Source organism: Vipera berus (assembly GCF_964194415.1).
Source record: "Vipera berus genome assembly, chromosome: 13".
Classification (NCBI taxonomy): domain Eukaryota; kingdom Metazoa; phylum Chordata; class Lepidosauria; order Squamata; family Viperidae; genus Vipera; species Vipera berus.
The window spans coordinates 12,986,260-13,008,714 of NC_138216.1; the positions used below are offsets into that span (position 1 = coordinate 12,986,260).

Sequence of the window (22,455 nt, forward strand, 5' to 3'; positions counted from 1 at the left end):
TACCAGATGAGAAAATAGAGTGGAATTTACCATGAGCTGATCATTTTTTTAGCTGTGTAGTTGAAATAAAAGTATGGCTAGATAGACTGTTGTTTTGCTTTTTTTTCCTTTTCAGCAAAAAACCCTAAATTCTGCTTCTCAGTACATCTGTCATTGGCTGGGACATCCAAACGAGAAAGGGGTTCCCAATTTTTCTTTCTCTGTTATTGTGCTGATAGCAAAGCTATTAGTATTAGGGTAGGTTTAAAAGCCTTACTTTCAGCAAAGGTTTGGTGATAAAGACAGTGTAATTATCAAGCTGTCCTCCATTCAAGTGGGCAGGTCCATGATGAACTACCCTGGCCTCTGAAGTTGTTCCCTTGCTGGAATTCTCATGGGAAATCAAGGACAAAATGGGGGTAGACAGCAAAAAGCTTCTACACATTCACAGCAGGTTTTATGAATGACCCAATGTTGAAATCCAGGAATTGTTTCTCCCACTCTCTGATAAGAGTCTGAGGTCCATCAGACCAGGTTTATGTTTACAAAATGTATGTATGTATGTATGTATGTATGTATGTATGTATGTATGTATGTATTTAGCTATTTAGTTATCTATTCAATAGATTTACATGACCACCCATCTCACAATGCACCATTAAAAATCAATATATTGTTGAAAGAATAGAATAGAATAGAATAGAACAGAATAGAATAGAATAGAATAGAATAGAATAGAATAGAATAGAATAGAATAGAATAGAATAGAATAGAATAGAATAGAATAGAATAGAATAGAATAGAATAGAATAGAATAGAATAGAATTGGAAGGGACCTTGGAGATCTTCTAGTCCAGCTCCCTGCTCAAGCAGGAAACCCTATCCCATTTCAGACAAGTGACTGTCTATCCTCTTCTTAAAAACCTCCAATGATGGAGCACCCACAACTTCTGGAGGCAAGCTGTTCCACTACTTGATTGTTTTCACTGTCAGGAAATTTCTCCTTAGTTCTAGGTTGCTTCTTTCCTTGATTAGCTTCCATCCATTGCTTCTTGTCCTAACTTCTGGTGCTTTGGAAAATAGGTTGAGCCCCTCTTCTTTGTGGTCTAGCCCCCCCCCTCAAGCAAAAGAACCTATCCCATTTCAGACAAGTGACTGTCTAGCCCAGGGGTTGGCAACCTGAAACAGTGAAAGAGCCACTCAGAACCAATTCCCTCACAAAAGGAAAAACTGGGAGCCACAAAAAAATGTGTTTGTGTGTGCATGCACAGAACAGGGGGCTTGATTGAAGAGTGGAGCCAAAGGCCGCCCTGCCACCTCCACTCTCATTCACTCGCCTTTGCTTGGAAAAGCTTCTCTCGCTCTCATTCACTCACGTTTTGTTTGCAAAAGCTTCTCTCTCATTCTCTCATTCACTCACTGACTCGAAAGGCCAGCCGTGGCACCTCCATTGACGCTTGGCAATGTTGGCAGTAGCGGTGGAGGCAGGGGTGAGAGAGACACTGGAGGTCTGCCGCATCTCCAAGTACCAGGCGGTGCTGCCCGGACACACCACTGCTCCTGCCACCACAGCCGCCAAAGACGGCGAGCGCAGTGGCTTCCACATGGGGCCTGGAGCACCTCCAGCATCTCTTGGTGAGCACGCTAGGCTGCCCCAACAGCATCCACCACTGCCAGAGCGATTGCCCGGCACTTGGGGCCCGCTGCTGCCATGGGGGCCAGCACGGGAATTTGTTTCTGCCAGGCAGAAGCAACAGGAAGGTGGCAGCCATGGCAGCAGCAGGCCCCAAGGGCCAGGCAATCACTCCGGCGGCAACAGCTGCTGTTGGGGCAGCCTAGTGCACTCACCGAGAGATGCTGGAGATGCTCCAGGCCCAGTGGGGGAGCCACTGTGATCGCCGTGGTTTCCACATTAGGCACGCATTAGGCCACCCCAACAGCATCCACCACTGCTAGAGCGATTGCCTGGCCCTTGGGGCCTGCTGCTGCCATGGGGGCCGGCACAGGAATTTGTTTCTGCGGGGGAGGTGGAGGCTGATGGAGATGCGGTGGACTTCCAGCATCTCTCTTTCTGCCACCTCCACCGCTACTGTCATCGGCTTCCACTACAGCTGAACCCGGGCAGCCTCCTCCACCCCCAGCATTGGCATCCGGGGATTCTCCTGTTTCATCGGAACCAAGCAGCAAGTGCAAAAGTTAGCAGTAGCAGCACTACCAGGAGCTGTTTCAATCATCCCCTTCATTGCCAAGCGTCCCCATGGAAGTCAATGAGTGAATGAGAGCAAGAGAGAAGCATTTTGGAGCAAAGTGTGAGTGAATGAGAGTGTGAAAGAGGCTTTTTAGAGCAAAATGTGAGAAAATGAGAGCAAGAGAAGCTTTTGTGAGGAACATGTGAGTGAATGAGAGAACGAGATAAAAGCTTTCCTTTTATCCCTTTCTTCCGACACCACCTTCCCCCCGGCCGTTTCTCCTGAGTCACCAACCTTCACAGCTCCCTGCCGCTAGCAAGAACCATCTTTTTGAGTTTTTTACTCTTCTTTTTCCAGGCTAAGGGAGTGCCAGCCCTGCTGATGTAGGAAAAGTGAAGCAGGAGCCCTGCTGGCTCTCCAGAATAGAGGGGCCACTTCCTAATGAATGTGGCTGATCAGTCTTAGTTTCTTCTGCAAGGAATGGTAGGGGGAGGGGTGCATTTGCTTCACCCTTCCCACCCCCAAAAAAAGGTTCCCTGCTTGGAAGGAGGAACGTGAAAGGGTTGGCTTTTGGTTTCTTTTCTTCTAACAGACACTGTGGTGCCCAATGGGTATTAGGGAGGGTACAGATCAGGAAAGGGGATTGCGTCTTTCCTCATCCAGCAAAACTGATAACACAAAGTTTGTGGGCTGACCAACCAAGCTGCTAAATCCCCTCTTTCTAGCGCACCCTTCTCACTGGGAAGAAACCTTGGCAATGAGCGGACTTGGAGGCCCGCGCGCACACACAAACACACACACAAACAGAGACAACCCCCCCTTCCCCGCATGCCCCATCTGACTGACCCACTCACCTTTCCAGCAGTCCTCCTGTCTCTTCCTGCGCTGCCGCCACGTGCAGTCCGAGGAAGAAAAGAGGTTTGTGGGCAGTCGCACAAACCAAAAAACTTCAACCAATCAGTTCAAACTATGCAAGTTTTTTTCCATGAGAAGTTTGAATTGATTGGTTGAAGTTTTTGTATTATATATGTAAACAACATTAATAACAAGTTAAACAAGTTATTCCGTTTGTACGATGAGGGGAAAACAAATCTGACAGGAAAACACGCGGGAACTTGACAGCTGTCAAAGTTCCCCCGCACGGCGCAGGCGCAGCCACTGACAGCTCGCGGCTGTCAAAACACCGAGCCATGCGGAACAAGAACTGTCAAGAGAAGACAGCGCGGATTGGTCCGGTTAGATGCGGCGCCAAAAGAAACGTTCCTGATTGGTCCTCACTGACAGCTGCCGGCTATAAAAGCCGGACGAGTTATTCTGTTTTGCCTTGCTCTAAATAAACCTCTAGTTAAGCAGCCTGTCGTCCCGAGTGGTCCTTCGGCTACTTCACTGGCGACGAAGGTGGGATCGCTCCTGAGCTGAAGTCACGGCCGAGGAAGAGAGTTCCCGGCCAGAGCTGTCACTGGAAGTTTTAACTTCCAACGGAGCGAGACCTAGGACCGGACGACATGGCCAACTTTGGGCGTGTGAGGGAATTCGATACCCGCCATCCAGAGAGATGGCAATCACACCTGGGGCAAGTCGAGGGATTTCTTCTCGTCAGCAAAATCACCGACGACAGAGCAAAGGCCGCCGCTCTCCTGTACATCAGCGGACCCCCGGTGTACGACGCTGCCGTCGGGCTGTTTAGCCCGGTACCCATCACCGAAGTCTCCTACGCGGACCTGGTAGACCAGCTTAACAAACATTATATGCCGGCACGCTCAAAACTGTATTGGCGAGTACAATTCGCCCAGAAGAAACAGCGACCAGACGAACCCGCAAATGACTTCATCGCCGGGGTCAGGCACGCCGCGCGGAACTGCTGCTTCCCTGACCTGGAAGACCGCATCAGAGACCAGGTGGTGATCGGGCTGAGGGACGAGCGGCTACAGAAAGAACTGACATCTAAACCCGACATGAGCCTAGCTGAATTGACCCGAGAAATTATGGCCTACGAGTATAACCACAAGAAGAAATCGACCACCACGACTCCAGAGAGCCCAGCAACCGTATACCAAGAGAGCGCAACTCTCAGTGACAGCGACGAATCGGTGGACTTCACTGACGGGGAGGCCCTTCAGCGCAGAATGGAACGGAGACAACAGAGAAGAAGCGACACATCTGATCGCCGAAGAGCCAGGAACCCACCACCCCCACCACCAAGATACGAGCAACGGGCCGCCTGCGCCAGCTGCGGGGGCAACCATGCCCGCGGAAGCTGCCGGTTCAGAAACGCAAAGTGCCACAATTGCGGGAAGACCGGCCACATCAAACCGGTGTGCCGAAGCCGGGCCCGCGACAACGTGAATGATCTGGAGGCCAATTCCCCAGGTAGGCCAACTACCCGGGCCAACTTAGGAAAAACGTCAGGGGCCCTAGTAGAAACAATTGATAAGGTACACAGCCTAAGCTCAAAAGTGAGGATCAGGGTAAAAATTCAGGGAGTCACCTGCCCCATGGAGGTGGACTCCGGGTCAGCAGTCTCCTTAATTTCATTCAAAACGTATCAGGAGATCTGCCAGCAAAGCAAAGGAAAAATTCCTTTGAGGCAAACCCAGGTCCACCTAGCTGATTTCCAAAAAAACCCCATTCCTCTGGAAGGGAAGGCTAAGGTTGCTGTAGAGTACAAAAAATTCAAGGTACCCCTAGAAGTTCTAGTGACGCCAGGAAACCGCACCAACCTGATAGGGCTAAACTGGTTCGGGCCTCTGGGCATCGCCATTACTGGGGTAAATACAGTCCAATCCTCTAGCCTCGAAACCGTCTGCAACAAGTATGCAGACGTCTTCGATGGCACACTAGGAAAATACACTTCCCCCCCCATCTCCTTACAATTAAACCCAGCCATCCAGCCCATAAAGATAAGAGCTAGGAGAGTGCCATTTGCCCTTAAAGAAAAAATAGAAAATGAACTAGAACGCCTCGTAGGTCTTGGGGTGGTAGAACCTACGGAAGGGGGAAGCTGGGAGACCCCAATAGTCACCCCAGTCAAACCTAACGGAGAAATTAGACTATGTGCGGACTATAAAGCGACCCTCAACCTAGCCCTCAGCCCCCATGCTTACCCGGTTCCAGCGGTAAGGGATGTATTTGCTTCCATCCGCTCCGGCGCCATTTTCGCAAAACTTGATCTGACGCAGGCGTACTTGCAACTGCCTGTCACAAATGACACCGCGGAAGCACAAACAATTGTCACCCACCGCGGTGCCTTTAAAGTGAAAAGGCTTCAATTTGGCATCTCGGCAGCCCCGGGTATCTTCCAGGGTATCATGGAGAAAACCCTGAAAGGAATACCCGGGGTCTGCCCCTATTTCAACGATGTTCTCATCGCCGGAGAAAACGAAGCAAACTAGCTGACAGACTGTCAGCTGTACTGAGCCGGCTCAGAGAAGCCGGTCTCAAACTTAAACGCGAAAAGTGCTCCATCGGAGTCACATCCACAGAATTCCTAGGGTACAAAATAGACGGCCAAGGCAACCACCCCACCACAGAAAAACTAAGGGCTATTCAGACAGCGCCTAGCCCAAAGAATAAACAAGAACTCCAAGCCTTTTTAGGATTATTAAACTTCTATCACGCTTTCCTTCCCCACAAAGCCACCATAGCTGAGCCTCTGCATAGGCTCCTAGACAAGGGAACCGCCTGGTCCTGGACCAAAACACATGAAAATAGCTTCCAGTCATTAAAAAAGATTATTTGTAACAGTTCAACAATCACCCTTTTCCGAGAAGACACACCAATATGCATCGCTTGTGATGCATCTCCCTATGGAATTGGGGCAGTGTTAAGTCATCTATACAAGGATGGCACCCAAAGACCCATAGCTTTTTATTCACGCACTCTGTCAAAAGCAGAAAGGAACTACGCACAAATAGACAGAGAAGCACTAGCAATAGTCGCAGGGGTAAAAAAGTTCCATGACTACCTCTATGGGAGACCCTTTACTATATTCACAGATCACAAACCCCTACTAGGAATATTCACTTGGAATAAAACAACACCGCAGATTCTCTCACCAAGAATACTGCGTTGGTCCACCTTCTTATCAGCATATTCTTATAAATTAATACATAAACCAGGGAAGGAATTAGGACACACAGACTGCCTCAGCAGGCTGCCAATTCAAAGCAAGGACCCAGACCCAGACCCAGCAGGGTTGATTCTAGCAATCTCCCAACTTCCAGACTGCCCCCTCTCTGCAAAGATTATAGCTAACAACTCAGCTAAAGACAAAATACTCAGCAGAATCCTCAGGTGGGCAACAACTGGATGGCCAGCACAAAACCCACACCCGCAATTCCAGCCATTCTATAATAGGAGAAATGAAATATCTTCACATATGGGATGCCTTCTATGGGGGAACAGGGTGATAATACCTAATAGGAACACAAACCAAACATTAGACATCTTACACGAAGGACATCCAGGCATTGTCAAGATGAAAGCTCTGGCCAGAAGTTATGTTTGGTGGCCTGGCATAGATAAAGAGATAGAAAAATATGTGGGAGGGTGCTACACCTGTCAAGCAACACGAAGCGAGCCACCCCAAGCACCAATTCACAAATGGGAAACGACAAAAAACCCTTGGTCACGCATACATTTAGATTTCGCAGGACCTATCCAGGGACAGAGTTTCCTAATAGTAGTGGACAGCTATTCTAAATGGTTAGAAGTCACTCCCCTTAGAAAAACAACTTCAGGAGCCACTATACAGGCCCTTAGGAAAATATTCGCCACACATGGCCTCCCAGACACCATGGTTTCAGACAATGGACCTCAATTCACCTCTCGTGAATTTCAGATGTTCGCTATGAAGAACTGTATTAGACTGGTCACGTCTGCACCGTTCCACCCATCGACGAACGGGATGGCTGAAATTATGGTGCGCTCCACAAAAGAAGCTTTGAAAAAATTCGTAAAAGGGAACTGGCAGCGGCGACTCAGCCAGTTCCTAATGTCACAACACGCAACTCCATGCACAACAACGGGCAAATCACCCGCGGAACTAAGATGGGGGAGGAGACTGATAACGCGGCTCGACAGACTACATCCAGACACATACTCCACAGAAAACGATCACCCCCACCCAACCCGCACACTCAAACCTGGGCAAATGATATGGGCACGGTCATACACAGACAAAAACAAATGGGTCCAAGGGACTGTGCTAAAACAAACCGGACCCATTTCTTATCTAATATCCACACAAACTCACGGCAATCTACGCCGACATATCGATCAACTCAGGCCAAGACAACCACCGCACAGCCCAGAACCCCAACCAGAGAACCACGAACTGCAAGCCCCCGCAGAAATACTGCCGATACCAAACCAAGAGGAAGAGGGGCAAGAGAACTTACTACCGCCTGAACCAGACATCGCCCCACTTCCAAGACGCTCCAACAGGAACAGAAGAGCCTTCACCTACCTAAAGGACTACCAGTGGGCAGGTTCCAACAACCAACAAGGGGGAGGAAACGCTCCAGGGGAGGGGTAAGGGGTGTATTATATATGTAAACAACATTAATAACAAGTTAAACAAGTTATTCCGTTTGTACGATGAGGGGAAAACAAATCTGACAGGAAAACACGCGGGAACTTGACAGCTGTCAAAGTTCCCCTGCACGGCGCAGGCGCAGCCACTGACAGCTCGCGGCTGTCAAAACACCGAGCCATGCGGAACAAGAACTGTCAAGAGAAGACAGCGCGGATTGGTCCGGTTAGACGCGGCGCCAAAAGAAACGTTCCTGATTGGTCCTCACTGACAGCTGCCGGCTATAAAAGCCGGACGAGTTATTCTGTTTTGCCTTGCTCTAAATAAACCTCTAGTTAAGCAGCCTGTCATCCCGAGTGGTCCTTCGGCTACTTCAGTTTTTTAGTCCCACTTTTTTTGCGGGGAGACTGCACATGGCAGAGGACTGGGAGCTGCAGGAGACAGCTGAAAAAGCCACATGTAGCTCCAGAGCCATGGGTTGCCGACCCGTGGTCTAGCCTCTTCTTAAAAATCTCCAGTGATGGAGCACCCATCATTTCTGAAGAAAAATCATCAGGTCCAGTTCCAAGCTGGGAGTAAATAAAATGGAGACTAAGATGCTGGAAATAAAATGGAGGCTGGCTATTTAGAAAAAAGGTTCTAATGATGAGAAGAACTACCAGCAGCATGTGGTTCTGGGAGAGCTGACTAAATGGTGTTGGGATAAGTGGTCTTTTATACATTTCCTGGGGCTTTGTGTTTGGAATGCTCCAGGGGGCTGTGCAATGAAGTGGTCTTTTGTGGCTTTTGCTAGTCTGAAGAGGGTGTAGGTAATCCTATTATGTCCTAAAGGTCATGTCCTGTAGATTTTGGGTAGGGGATGTAAATTCTTAATCCCATCAGCTGTGGAGGCTGAGGGCATTTTGCTTATGATGTACTCCAGTCTTTCTGAAAGGATTGCAAAATCTGCATTTGTAAAAGGTTTCTGCTTGAGATTTTTTCACTTCATTTCCCCAAAATATTTCATCCTCGGGGGGGGGGGGGAGGTTGCTGACTTTCTACAATATAAACCCTAGAAACCCCCACCATCTGTGGAGCCAGTTGATCAGCTTCAAATCATCCTGGGGTTCCCAAGACTGCTGACAGAATCATGTCTTCAGGGCCTTCCATAAAAAGAATGGGGCACCTGATTTCCCAGGGAATTTTATTCCAAAGGGAGGGAGCCACTACAAAGAAGGACCTTCTTCTAACTACCATCAGGGGTACTTAACAGATGAGACCCACAACACAGTCTGCCTTCCTGTTCCGGTAGGCTTAGGGGGAGGGAGTGCTCCTTAACAGCCGGGGAGTGCGCGCATGCGCAGGACTGCCCTGTCAGCTCCTGCCTGACGCCGGACAGCTCCGCCGATGCTGCCTCAAGAGGGAAGAGCGTGAGGCGCCTGCCATGGCTCCCCGAGGACTCCTTAGGAGCCGGGGAGCGTGCGTGTGCGCAGGACTGCCCTGCCGGCTCCCGCCAGACACCAGCCTGCCCTGCTTCCTCCACAGTGAGAGGGGAGAGCGTGCCTTCCCGGGCTCGCTGATTTTCCGGCGTATAAGACGAAAAATCTTGAAAATCATCTCAAAAGTTGGGGGGTCGTCTTATATGCCCAGTCGTCTTATACGCCGGAAAATATGGTACTCATCCTGGCACTTTTTGGTTGCTCTTTAATAGCATCCCATGCAAACTTACCTGTGGTGATTTTTTTTAAATTTAGTATAATATTGTGGGCAGGCACAGATTTCATGTCCCTTTTGTTTGTCTTATAATGTTGACAAATTGTCAGAGCTTGTGGTGTTTCTCTATCTATATTCCTTTTCCTTTTCTGCTTCCTGGGGTATTTGAGACATCTGTACATTAAAAAGAAATGCATACCAAATTCCTATGGTGACACATGATAGATGGATGATAAATATGAATTCTCTGGAGTTCTTTGTATCTCAGCCTTTTTTTTTACTTTAGATATGTGATTTAATTAGAACTTTAATCTTTCTGTGGACAAGCTCCAGGATCCTCTAAAGATCCTTTAAATAGTGATTAGGTAGCTTAACTTGCAGGACATACACAAAATGTGGCTGAGGATCATTTCCCTTGATAGACTGAAAGAAGGCCATAACCATTTCCAGTTATTAAAACAGGGAAACAGGGATTACATCTTTTTAATTGAGGCTGGATGGTGCTTTGTCCCATGTGCATATCGATTTTCCCAAATTCAGAGGCTTTTGTTTTCCTCTCTGTGAAGAAGGTCAATGCTGGGCCTGTAAAAAAAAAGAGCCAAGGGCACTGTCCTCACTCCTGAAATGAACACTGGAGCTCTTGTGGCACCCGAGAGTGTCTCAGCGTGTGTAACAAACATTAGTTAGACTGGAGGAATTCCAAAAGTTACTTCCATCTTGTATCCCTGAAATTAGCCACCAAGGAGGAAAATTTGGGGACTGCTGCTCTAGTCCATGTCATTTATGCTGCTTGTCCTTCTCAGTCTACCTGTTTGCTTGTTCTATCTGTCTGTCTGTCTGTCTCTCTGCCTGTCCATCCATCCATCCATCCATCACACATCCCACTAAGGCAAAACCAAAATAGGTTTTGATTTAGTGCCATGTGTGAATCAAGTGACTGACTTGTTATTGTTACTTTGGTGTAAATGGTTGTGGATAAAAAGTTGTTAAAAAAAAACTTGCACATATTCCATATAAAAGTGATTTATCCCTCATCATTTCCGTTATATGATGCAATTTGCAAGTTCTGTTTTGCCTGTAGAATTACAGTTCCTATATAAAACTTGTGATGACGTTTATTCAATCATAGACTGTCAAAATAAAATGGTTTGAATTTTTAACTGAACTGATCTGAGCAGTTTTAACTAATTTAAATCTACAAGGGAAAATAATCCTAATGTAACTTGAATATGAATATGGAAAACAAAGAACACCAGCAAAACTATGGTAAAAATCATGCATAAAGAAAAAATAAAAATGCATATTAGAATGAATCTATATACAATGGAGCTGACGTCTTAAACAACAAACTAAACCTTGCCTGTGGGGAATCATATTGATTGGGCTTTCTACATTGTCAATAAAAACTCAATTCATATATAGAAAATATATCACATGTCATAACAGAATAACAGATTGGAAGGGACCTTGGAGGTCTTCTAGTCCAACCCCCTGCTCAGGCAGGAAATCCTATACCATTTCAGACAATGCTGTCCAGTCTCTTCTTAAAAGCCTCCAGTGATGGAGCATCCACATCTTCTGAAGGCAAGCTGTTCCACTGCTTAATTGTCCTCACTGTCAGGAAATTTCTCCTTAGTTTTGAGTTGCTTCTCTCCTTGATTAGTTTCCATCCGTTGTGTCTTGTCCTGCCTTGCTTTGGAAAACAGGTTGATCCCCTCTTCTTTGTGTCAGCCCCTTAGATTTTGGAACACTCAATCCAGGATTTTTGATGAGTATGTTCGAGTCTTTCCACCAGACTACAATAGTTTTCATAAACATATATATTCATAGTATTATAAAAGAGACCATGATGTTTTTCTAGTTCAATGTTCAGACATCATCTCCAACCTTTGTTTGAAAACCTTTAGTGAGATAAGGTGTTTTACTGCTTTATAGTATCACATTGATTAAAACCTGCCTTACTACGTATATACCTTCGGAGGAGTCCATCAGGGACACAAATACAGACATTGTGACAGTAAGAGGTCCTTGGTGCTCTCTGAGTTTTATTGTTTTCTTGCAGACATTTCATTACCCAACTAGGTAATATCATCAGCGTTAGAAGGGAATGAGATTTGGGGGGAGGAGGAGGAGGAGGATTGTGGCACTTCCTCTGGGAGCTTGGTTATTTTCTTGCAGACATTTCATTACCCAACTAGGTAACCTCATCAGCGCTAGAAGGGAATGAGATTGGGGGGGGGGGAGGAGGAAGACTGTGGCACTTCCTCTGTGAGCTTGGTTATTTTCTTGCAGACATTTCATTACCCAACTAGGTAACTTCATCAGTGCCTAAAGGGTGGGGTTTGCACTCTGTTTATATACAATTTAGAAACAATCAAAAAGCTAAAAAGAAAACAGAAAGATCAAAACAGATCCTTGCTGGCAATCAGTACCCAGAGAAGCAGAGTTAACATCAAAATTAAAACCAGGCCAACAATCAAGAAGGAAATCTTTTTACAATTTTTAAATATTTTGTTTTCATTAAGGAAATGTGTCTTTTATCTTACTCTTTCACATCAGTCTCAAAAGAACCTTTTTATTATTATTGCATATAGGAATTCCCAACAATGATCTTCAACCATCGAATAACATTTCAGAGTATCACGCTATATATTTAGTTAGCTGGTTTTGTTATCTGCCCCACCTTACAACTAATCCAATCAACAGACTTGAAGTCCTGGCCTAACAGAATGTTTCTCAACCTTGGCCATTTTAAAATGTCTAGACTTCAATTCCCAGAATTCCCCAACTGGCATGATTTCTGGGAGTTGAAGTCCACCCATCTTAAAGTTGCTAAGGTAGAGAAATACTGCCCTAGCAACAGTGAAGGTGAAATAAGAACACAATTTATATCACAGTTTAAAAGATGGTTGGACTTGTTTTGCTTTTCCAAATTAACCCAGTCTTCTTTGCTTTGGGTCTTCATCTCCTTACAGCATTTTTCATCTCTGTGTATATTTGGCTGAGGGGAAAAAAAGATTATACATACTTTTATGCCTCTCTGTTCTGCCCCTGATGCAGTTAAAAAGTACTCAGTTTCTAAGCAAGCCTATTTTGGGGAGGAGGATGAGGGAGAGGAGAAGCAGGGTCCTCTTAATTTTTCCCTGTTTCTCCTTTGTCCTTATGCCCATAAGGACAATGCATTTTGGCACATTTAACTACAGAATGGACTGTGCGTTTCTCTAAGAATGCAAAGTATTTCCTACCAAAAAGAACAAAAGACAATACTGTAAAGGAGGGCACCATAACAAAATTTAAAAAAAAACATGGTAAAAGAGCAACTAAACTTTAAATCCAAGCAGCTAGGAAGAGAAAGGAGGGGTGGTCTTCTCCAACCTCTCCCCCACCAACCCAGAAAACCAATGAATGCCGCCTCATTCAGCAAATGTGTGCTAACACTAAGCCTTGCATAAGTAACAATTTTTTATCTCCCTTAGTTTGTGTGCAAACATAACAAGATTGCTCCTTCTGTTTTGACACTTTTCACACCATTTCTTAATTATAAAAGCTTTGTGTAACAGATGAAATGGTATTGGGAAAAAAAAATAAATTGGAGACAGGAGGCGTTTAGTGCAGAACATCTGAAACGGTGGCATTTTAGAAAATCAGCATAATGATTTGAAGGAATTTTATATATATACATATATACAAATATAAATTTTATATTATATATATATATATATATATATATATATATATATATATATATATATATATATATATATATATATATATATATATATATATATATATATATATACCAAAGCTTGCATCCCAAAATGATTATTTCCCCACCAGCTTCTTTCTCTGTTCTCTCCCTTGTTTTCATTTCGCCACGTTTGGCTGTAAACAGAAAGCAATACCCTGGATTTTATACCTTGCCACGTGAGGCATATTTCTGAGTTGAAATGTGGATTTCATTAAATTCCAGGCCAAAAACCCCTTTAGCAGAGACGTTTTGCCATCCTTTAAAAAGAAAAACAAACAAACAAACACAGAAACAATCCTGCCACTGTTATGAAATTGAACGGTGCCAATTTCTTACTCGACCCAATGCCTTTTGAAGTTTCTTTCAATACTGTCATCCTGTTTGCACCAAATGTTCAATTCAGGTCATTTAAAAATGTAAGCACACAAACCCTGGAGGTTCAGCCATTGTCAGGGCCAAGCTAACTTGGGAAGACCGACAGTTAGTCATCGGGTGTCAAGCTTCACATCAGGCACAGCTGTAAATCTCAACTCTCCAGACATTTAATCCCTTTTTCAGGGATTGGCTTACTCCACAAAAGGCTTTCAGACATGATTGAACTAGATTAGTCTTTTTCTTGCAGGCCAGAAGGAAGCTATAGATGCAGAGATGGGCCTTCCCAAAAGTCGAAATCTTTGTTACAAATTATGCTGAAAGATTTAAATTCAAGGATTCCCCCCTCTCCCAACCTTCTGAATCCACACATCTTTAGCTGCTCTTTTCAGGATATTGGGTGGATCACCTTTCTTGGGTACACCAGACTAGGAAAACCATACCATGAAGGTCAGCTTTACTTGTAAAGCTATAGTAACAGGTTCCTGCAGGTCTCAATGTGCTTTCCCATTTATTTTTTCTTATGGGAATTAGGTATCAACTGCCACCCTATGCTTGCTTGTGCCTCACTACCATGCATGACAGTCTGCTGTGAATGTTGGAGGGGGAAAAATGAAAGTAACTTCTGTATCTCCCCTAGACGCTGCCTCAAGGTCAGCCAGCTAGAAGAGGAAGGCAGCTGCATACCAACCTATGTTTGAACTGATTGTTCTGAAAACATCTTGCTTGAACCTGATTGCTTCATGGGGGGTCTAAGTGCTAAGTGCCATTTCTACTGTTCCCTTTTCTACTCTGTGTTTAGACCACATTTTCAGGTCCCTCATGACACTTATCTTGAGTCTAGTTTGTCCCGAGGCATTTAACTAATGATCCAATATTCCCTGTCCTCTTCACAAAAAACTTTAAAAAACCTTTTACTGGAATAATAATAATAATAATAATAATAATAATAATAATAATAATAATAATAATAACAACAACAACAACAACAACAACAACAACAACAACAGCAGCAGCAGCAGCAGCAACAACAGCAACAACAACAACAACAACAGCAGCAGCAGCAGCAACAACAGCAGCAACAACAACAACAACAACAACAACCCCCAGTGAGGCACTATCTTGACATAGTTGTGGGGCTTGTATACTCTGAGGAAGATGAGAGCTATGCCAGAGGTTCAACCATACTGGACAGGTCTCATCAGAGGAGTCAGACAAAGAGTGTCGCTCCCATGAAAAATATGGTGAGACGTAAATTTCAGAATGCCATATCAGCTTGGATGTTACCCAGGTTAACAAGGTCCGCGCTAGATGTTGGAGTTCCTGGATATCTGGTGAAAAATAGGTTACAGGACTCAGGACTGTTGGCCCTGCAGAACTACTGGAAGAAAATGTGTTTACCCATTGCAAATACACAGTGACTGAAAACAAAATATGGAACCAGCTCCCCCCTGAGCTTCGGATGGCCCCAGATCTCCAGTCCTTTCGCCGCGGCCTCAAAACACTCTTTTTCCACCTGGCTGACCTGGACTGACAGGGATTTTAATTACTTTTTTAATTTTTAACTCTTAATTTTTAATTTATTTTAATTTTAATTTATTCTACAGGGGCCTTTAATTTTAATTTTTATTTAACTTCTGTATTTATTGTACGTTATTGTTGTTAGCCGCCCTGAGTCCTTCGGGAGATAGGGCGGCATATAAGTCCCAATAATAAATAAATAATAAATGAAATAATGATTTGTTATTACAGATCAAGTCCAACAAGAAAAGGATATATAAAACAAATGCACCAGTTCTGGAAAGAACAACATCCAGAATCAGAAATAACAGAACAGAGACTAGCAGATCAACACTGATTTATAATATGAAATAAAGTATTCACAGAAACAGAATTGGACAAACTGCAAAGGTTTACCCAGGGCAAAGAAATCAAAGCCTTGCCAGAAGTAATTCAGAATGTAGAGGCAAGCCAGGGGGAGTTGGCAGTGAAGGAATCCAGCAGAGATATACAACTGTTCTCATTTGGAAACCAAGCACCTCTTCCTCAGGAAGAACAAAGCCCTCTAACTAAAGAAATAAAAGAAGGCTGCCTGCATTGAAGCTTGTTCCAAAGAAACAGCTAGCACAAGCATTAAAAGATGCAAATACTGCAATATCAAGTATAAGCACCAATTCACTGCAAGAAACAAACCAACTAATGTACAGCACAGCTGCAGTTATAACTGAATACCTGGGATGCAAAATCAACAAAGAAGAAAAACAAAGAAACAGTGCACCACAAAAACGGAAGGTTAGACTAGAAAATAAGATCAGCAAGTTAAGATCACATGCAAGCAAGCTAGAACAGATGAAAGAAAAGAAGCTGAAGAACAAGAAGACCAAAGAATACCTAATCAAGAAATACCACTTAGAAACAAGGAAGATCAGGGAAGCACTGGAAATAATAAAGCAGCAAATAACAGCTATAGCCAGAAAAATCAGTAGATACAAAGCTCGAATTGCAAATTATAGGCAGAACCTCCAATTTCAATCCAATCAGAAATGTTTCTACCAATCCATCAATGGAGAAACTGCAATGAATCAGTCAGTACCTGACAAAGAAGAAACAGTGCAGTTCTAGAAGCAGATATGGGATAACCCAAAGAAACACAACAAGGATGTGGCTTGGTTAAAAGGGGTGGATGCAAATAAAACAGAAGTGTTTTTTTAAAAATTCCATTTATATCCCGCCCTTCTCCGAAGACTCAGGGCGGCTTACAAGCTTAGCAGTAGCAGTTGAAATGAATAACAACAAAAATGGTAGAAAAAAGCGCAAGGAAGATCAAAAATTGGTCAGCACCAGGTGAAGATGAACTGCATGGGTTTTGGTTGAAACTTCTAACTGTTATATATACCCACTCATTGCCAAGCAGATCAACAATATACTACAAGGAGGAGAAATTGAAAAGTGGCTAACAACTGGGAAAACCTACCTAATAATGAAAAATCCAGCAAAAGGGGCAACACGAGGCAACTACAAGCCAATTGCCTGCTTACCAACAACTTGACCTCTGATCTCTCAGCTTGAAGGCTAAAGACGCACCATGGCCTTCTCCAATTTGAAGAGACACTTGTGTGGCAGGCTGAGGCAAAGAGGCAGTCCCGGAACCAGTGAAATCTGGGGGCTGGACAGGGGACAGATTGTATCTGCCCTCAGTGTGGAAGGGACCGCCACTCTCGAATTGGCCTTTTTAGCCACACCAGATGCTGCTTTAGGACCTCTATCTAGAGCACGATACCATATTCTCTCGAGACTGAAGGATGCCAATGAATGATGAACAACTTTCAGATTGCTAACTGGTGTGGTAGCTGATGCAGTACAACAGCATCTAGTTGAAAACAATCTCTTTCCACCCAAGCAGAAAGGAAACCGCCCCAATAGCAGAGGAACATATAAGCCAAAGCATAAAAAGTTAAAAATAAACATTAAAACCAAAAATGCATGGGGAGGGCAGTGGTGGAGTGGGTGGGGGCAGATGGGATCTGTTATTACTTAATCAACCACCTCCATTGTGTTGGGGCCCCAAGCCGACTGGCACAGCCATATCTTTGGTCCCTTATGAAAGGATAGGATGGCTGGGGCCAACCTCACCTCGGGAGGCAGCAGCCACAGCAGAGAAGACCCTTCTCCTGGAGCCCACCAGCCAGAATAATCGGGCTGATGGGAACCCAACATGCCTCCCCTGCCAGCACGAGTGGTATGGGCCAATCCCAATGGGGTGAGACGGTCCCTCATGTAACCTAGACCCATCCCATGAAGGTCTTTAAAGGTGATCACCACCACCTTGAATTGTACCTACTGTAGTAGTGTTACAGGGGTCATTCTTGGGGCCCCCAAAACTACCCACGCTGCTGCACTCTGCAACAGCTGTAGTTCTGAATGCTCTTCAAGGTTAGCCCCATGTAGGGTCCAGTCATGAGATGACTACGGACTGAATGACTATATGCTTTTTCCTTGATGATTAGGATCATTGATGTACATTCCTGAGATGGGTCATAATTTCTTTGGTGAGAACACATTTCTTCCTTTTTACTAGCTCAATTTCACTTGATGGAATCAGGGAAGATGGAGATTAATAGGGCAATTGCGTACTGTGTGGCCTAATGGGGTATCTTGGAACAATCTCTACCAATCTTTCCACAGGCTTGATTGTGCAAACATCATTCAATTTCTTCCATAGATTTCAGGGTGGCTTGTTCCAGTTTTAATATGAGATATACATACCAATAGAAGACTTACACTGGAGAATAAAGCAATTACTCTGTGTGTGTGTGTGTGTGTGTGTGTGTGTGTGTGTGTGTGTGTGTGTGAGAGAGAGAGAGAGAGAGAGAGAGAGGTGTTTGTGTGAGAGAAAGAGAGAGGTGATTTTGTGTGTGTGTGAGAGAGAGAGAGGTTGTGTGAGAGAAAGAGAGGTGTTTGTGTGTGTGTTTGAGAGAGGTGTTTATGTGAGAGAAAGAGGTGTTTGTGTGTGTGTTTGTGTGTGTGTGTGAGAGAGGTGTTTGTGTGAGAGAAAGAGAGAGAGGTGTTTGTGTGAGAGAAAGAGAGAGTGAGGTGTTTGTGTGAGAGAAAGAAAGAGAGAGGTGTTTGTGTGAAAGAGAAAGAGGTAGTTTGTGTGTGTGTTTGAGAGAGAGGTGTTTATGTGAGAGAAAGAGAGAGAAGTGATTGTGTGTGTGTTTGTGTGTGTGAGAGAGAGAGGTGTTTGTGTGAGAGAAAGAGAGAGGTGATTGTATGTGTGTGTGTGAGAGAGAGAGGTGATTGTGTAAGAGAGAGAGAAGTGTTTGTGTGAGAGAAAGAGAGAGAGGTGTTTGTGTGAGAGAAAGAGAGAGAGAGGTGTTTGTGTGAGAGAAAGAGATGGAAAGAGAAAGAGAGAGTTTGTGTGAGAGAAAGAGAGCGAGAGCGAGATGTGTGTGTGTGTGTGTGTGTGTGTGTGTGAGAGAGAGAGAGAGAGAGAGAGAGAGAGAGAGAGAGAGAGAGAGAGAGAGAGAGAGAGAGAGAGAGAGAGAGAGAGATCCTTTCCAGATCTTACAAACACAGATTCTCTTGCTTATCAGACGATATATACATTATAGGATATGCTTTTTTGTGTGTATCAGATTTGGACATGGGGACAGACACAAATCTGAGTCAGTTGTCACAATTGGGATCTTTGCCTACTGTACAACAAGTTTTGAGTGTTGGTTTACTTGTGCTCCCTTGGACATGAGTAAATTCCTCCATGCTGTTGGAACCCCATTCACATGAGACATTCTTTCCCTAAGCAAGTGAATGTGAACGGACCCTCCCTTGGCACATGAGAAGGTGGTTAAGGTAGACCTGGCACATATGTATACCTCTCACCACAGGTACATTTTATTGAAGCCAGGAGGCATCTAAAAAGTAAGTTCAAGTATTAGTGTGCTTGATTTTTCTTACAATCCCTTTTCCTACAGGCAGTCCTGTACTTACAACTGGTTGCTTAGCAACCATTCAAAATTAAGACAGACCCTGAAAAAGCTGCTTAGAACCTGGGTTTGAAGTTTGGGGTCCTCAGCCACACATTTAAGACCGTTTGCAGCATCCACGTGACCATGATTTATGATGTTTCAGTTGGAAACCAGCATTAAAAGTATCCCATCACAAAAACTATTGCAGAATTAGGTGTGGTTGAGTGGTGACCTGCTTTACAACCATCTCACAACCAAAATAGCAGGCTCAATTAAAGTCATAAGGCGAGGACTACCTGCATTCCTTTGCTCTCTGTGATGTTTATTCTACCATGGACCTGCTTTTATATACGTGCAGAGCCTTTATAAAATGTAAAATATTTTGCATGTTCAACCCCTTTTTCCTTATTTGTACAGGTCCAGGGAATATTCATATTCCCATAACTAGCTGAAATGTTTATCTTGCAGGAGGATATAATAATACTGTCTTTAAAATAGAACAAGTTTAAAGTCACCCGTTAGGAATCTTACCAATACTCTTTGCTCTTAATTAAATATTAGGAGTAATTAGCACAAAGAGGGAATGCGGGGAATATTAATTTGATAGTTGTGCAAAGGATGTCATTGTAAATGGGAAACAGTGGGGGTCTCTTTAGTACAAACTGCACCTAGATGTTATTTCTCTACTTCATTTTTTTTCCCTCTGAACCATTTAGCCTAAAAATGCTGACTTTCATTCCTTTTGTTCCACATATTTTACTTTTTTATTCAAGAAAGGTTAAAGTACAAAACACCAAAATATTGTTTAAAAAGGATAAAAAGAAAAAAACCCACAGCAAATAAAACATTAAAGAGGAAAAGGTGCCTTAAAAAAAGGGACTAACGCATATATACACACAATGTCCTCCCTAGTTGGATGCTGATTAATATAATATAACGATTTTAGTTACCTACCCCTTGAGAAACAGGCCAAAGGAATTTTAAACTACTAAGCTACTAAATCTATTTACAAATTGTTAGCATGTCATCTATATACTATATTAATAACAAAATAGTTAACAGGAAGAACAACAATAATGAAAGTATTATAGAAAAGTGATAAAATTATTATTAATAATAAAAGAGAGACAAGATTGAAACTCCAAAACTCCGTTAACAAGCTATTATTGCAATCAACTCATAGAAAAGTTACCACAGCTTCTTAACTATCCCAAATCATCCCAGAAATTAATCCTGATTGGTCCTGGATCAAATATCCATATTTGTTTCATAATATCATTTCTTATCAATTGCTGATTGATTGAATACAATATGTCCAATTCTCCAAAGCCAATCTATCTTCCCTCCCAAAAAAACACCAGATGGAATTTATTCCCCAGTTAAATATCATAAGTCCATTCCACACTTTCCTTCAAACCTCCCTTGTCAACTCTTTATTTCCCGATTGTCTTAGTCCTGTTTCCCAGAAATGGTCATCAATTTTTGACACAACTGGAAAATTGTCAGTTGCCATCAGTGACTCATATTTTGTCTACTTCAGTGTTTCTTAATCCTTGTCCATTTTAAGACGAGTAGACTTCAACTCCAACTGGCTGGGGAATTTTGGGAGTTGAAGTCCACCCATCTTAAAGTGGCCAATGTTGAAAAAACACTGGTCTATTCATTCCCATGTTGTAAACAGGGGTTTCCCCCTCCCCTTCCTTGGGACTGTAAATCAAAGGAGATTAACTGGGTGGAAGGGCAGTGGGACTGTGTGAACTTTTCTGCAAGTGTTTCACTGTCACTTCACAAAAAGCTGCTGTGGAGATGGTTTGCAGCTTCAAAAAAGAGCTTCCTGGATGGGCATAGCTGTTGAAAAAATACTTTTATGCTAATTAATATTACAGGATTTACACCAAATAATTTACATAGTTCCAAATAATTTACATAATGCATCCAAGGTGATGTGGCTAAATATAACATTGGTTTTATTGTAATTTCTTTGTTTGATTGTTTTGAGCCACTGAGAGTTGTTTTAAATTGGACAGCATACAAGATTAATAAATTATTATAGTTGGTCGCATGGTCTGCCAAATGATCCGATTAGATTTGGCATTTTTTGTCTGCTTATGGAATTCTTCCAAAGAACCTTGGGTAGGCAGATGTTGTTTAGTCATATTAAATTATTATTATCACTATTAGAAAGCATTTTGTAAATAAAGCAGTTGACCCTGTTGGATTATAATTTGCTTGATATGGCTTGCTGCTAGCATCAAGTTTAGGACTGACTTTGTTTTTTGAATAACCCAAACTGCTCATCTTTTAAATGAAACTTATTTTTAAAATGCTTTATTTAAAATTATTGTTTTATACTTGGAAAAGAGTCTAGTAGCCCTTTTGCCATTAGCAAATTAACATCTCCCTCATCAGATGCATAGAGAGGTTAAACACTCTCGCAGCATGCTGTCTAGTGGTTAAAATGCAGTACCACAGGCTAACTCACTGCTCACTCTAGGAGTTTGATTCTGGCTGGCTCAGGGTTGACTCAGCCTTCCATCCTTCTGAGGTCGGTAAAATGAGGACCCAGATTGTTGGGGGTAAATATGCTGAATCTGTAAACTGCTTAGAGAGGGCTATAAAGCATTGTGAAGCGGTATATAAGTCTAAGTGCTATTGCTATTGTTCTCCTCAAGCTGGCAAGATAAGAAATGCTGAGCTAGATTATGCTGGATTTAAATTTTTGCATAAGAACATATCCTTTCAAACATAATGTCTACCTGAAATTCTCTTTTCCCATCTCAACCTATTTTTTTTTGCCTGGAGAGGTTATGTGAGAATCAGAAGTATTCTTTATATATAAAGATACTAATGCTAGGATTTTCCTTTATAACATATGTCTGGATAGATTAGATTAGATTAGATTAGATTAGATTAGATTAGATTAGATTAGATTAGATTAGATGATAGATAGATGATAGATAGATAGATAGATAGATAGATATCTCCATCCATCCATCCATCCTGCTATCATCTCTCAATCCATCCATCCATCCATCCATCCATCCTGTCAATCTATTGTTCTATCAATCAATCATCTGCCCATTATTCCATCCATCCATCCATCCATCCACAATAATAACTTCCATTGATTCAAGGACCCTGGCAAACTTCATCAACCAAAAGGACAATGTCACTTTCATATTTGCAGTCCCACTTTTAGGGACCATTTAAATAGAAATTCAGATTCTTTTTTTTTTCTTTCGTCCCATTTTTTAGGTGTTGCATTGATGGAAACTTTAGTTGACTAGTGCCTGGGAATAAGTTGGGTGATTAGCTTGTATTTTGCATACAAGTTGTTGAAAATAAACAAGGTGTCACGGAGGGGAGGGTTTGAATTATATTATTATCTAATTAATAGAGATAAATAATAGTATGGCAGGAAACTATGATGTCTTGTTCCTTTGGAAATATTCATGGTTTAAAGACAACTTTAAAAAT

General features: G+C 43.1%; 1 protein-coding gene across 7 annotated transcripts in view; it reads left to right on the top strand.

The window, feature by feature from the left end:
• RBFOX1 (RNA binding fox-1 homolog 1) overlaps positions 1-22,455 on the top strand; it is a gene marked incomplete at its 5' end in the record, with an annotated part of 1,027,042 nt that overhangs the window by 779,878 nt on the left and 224,709 nt on the right. The window lies entirely within an intron of this gene.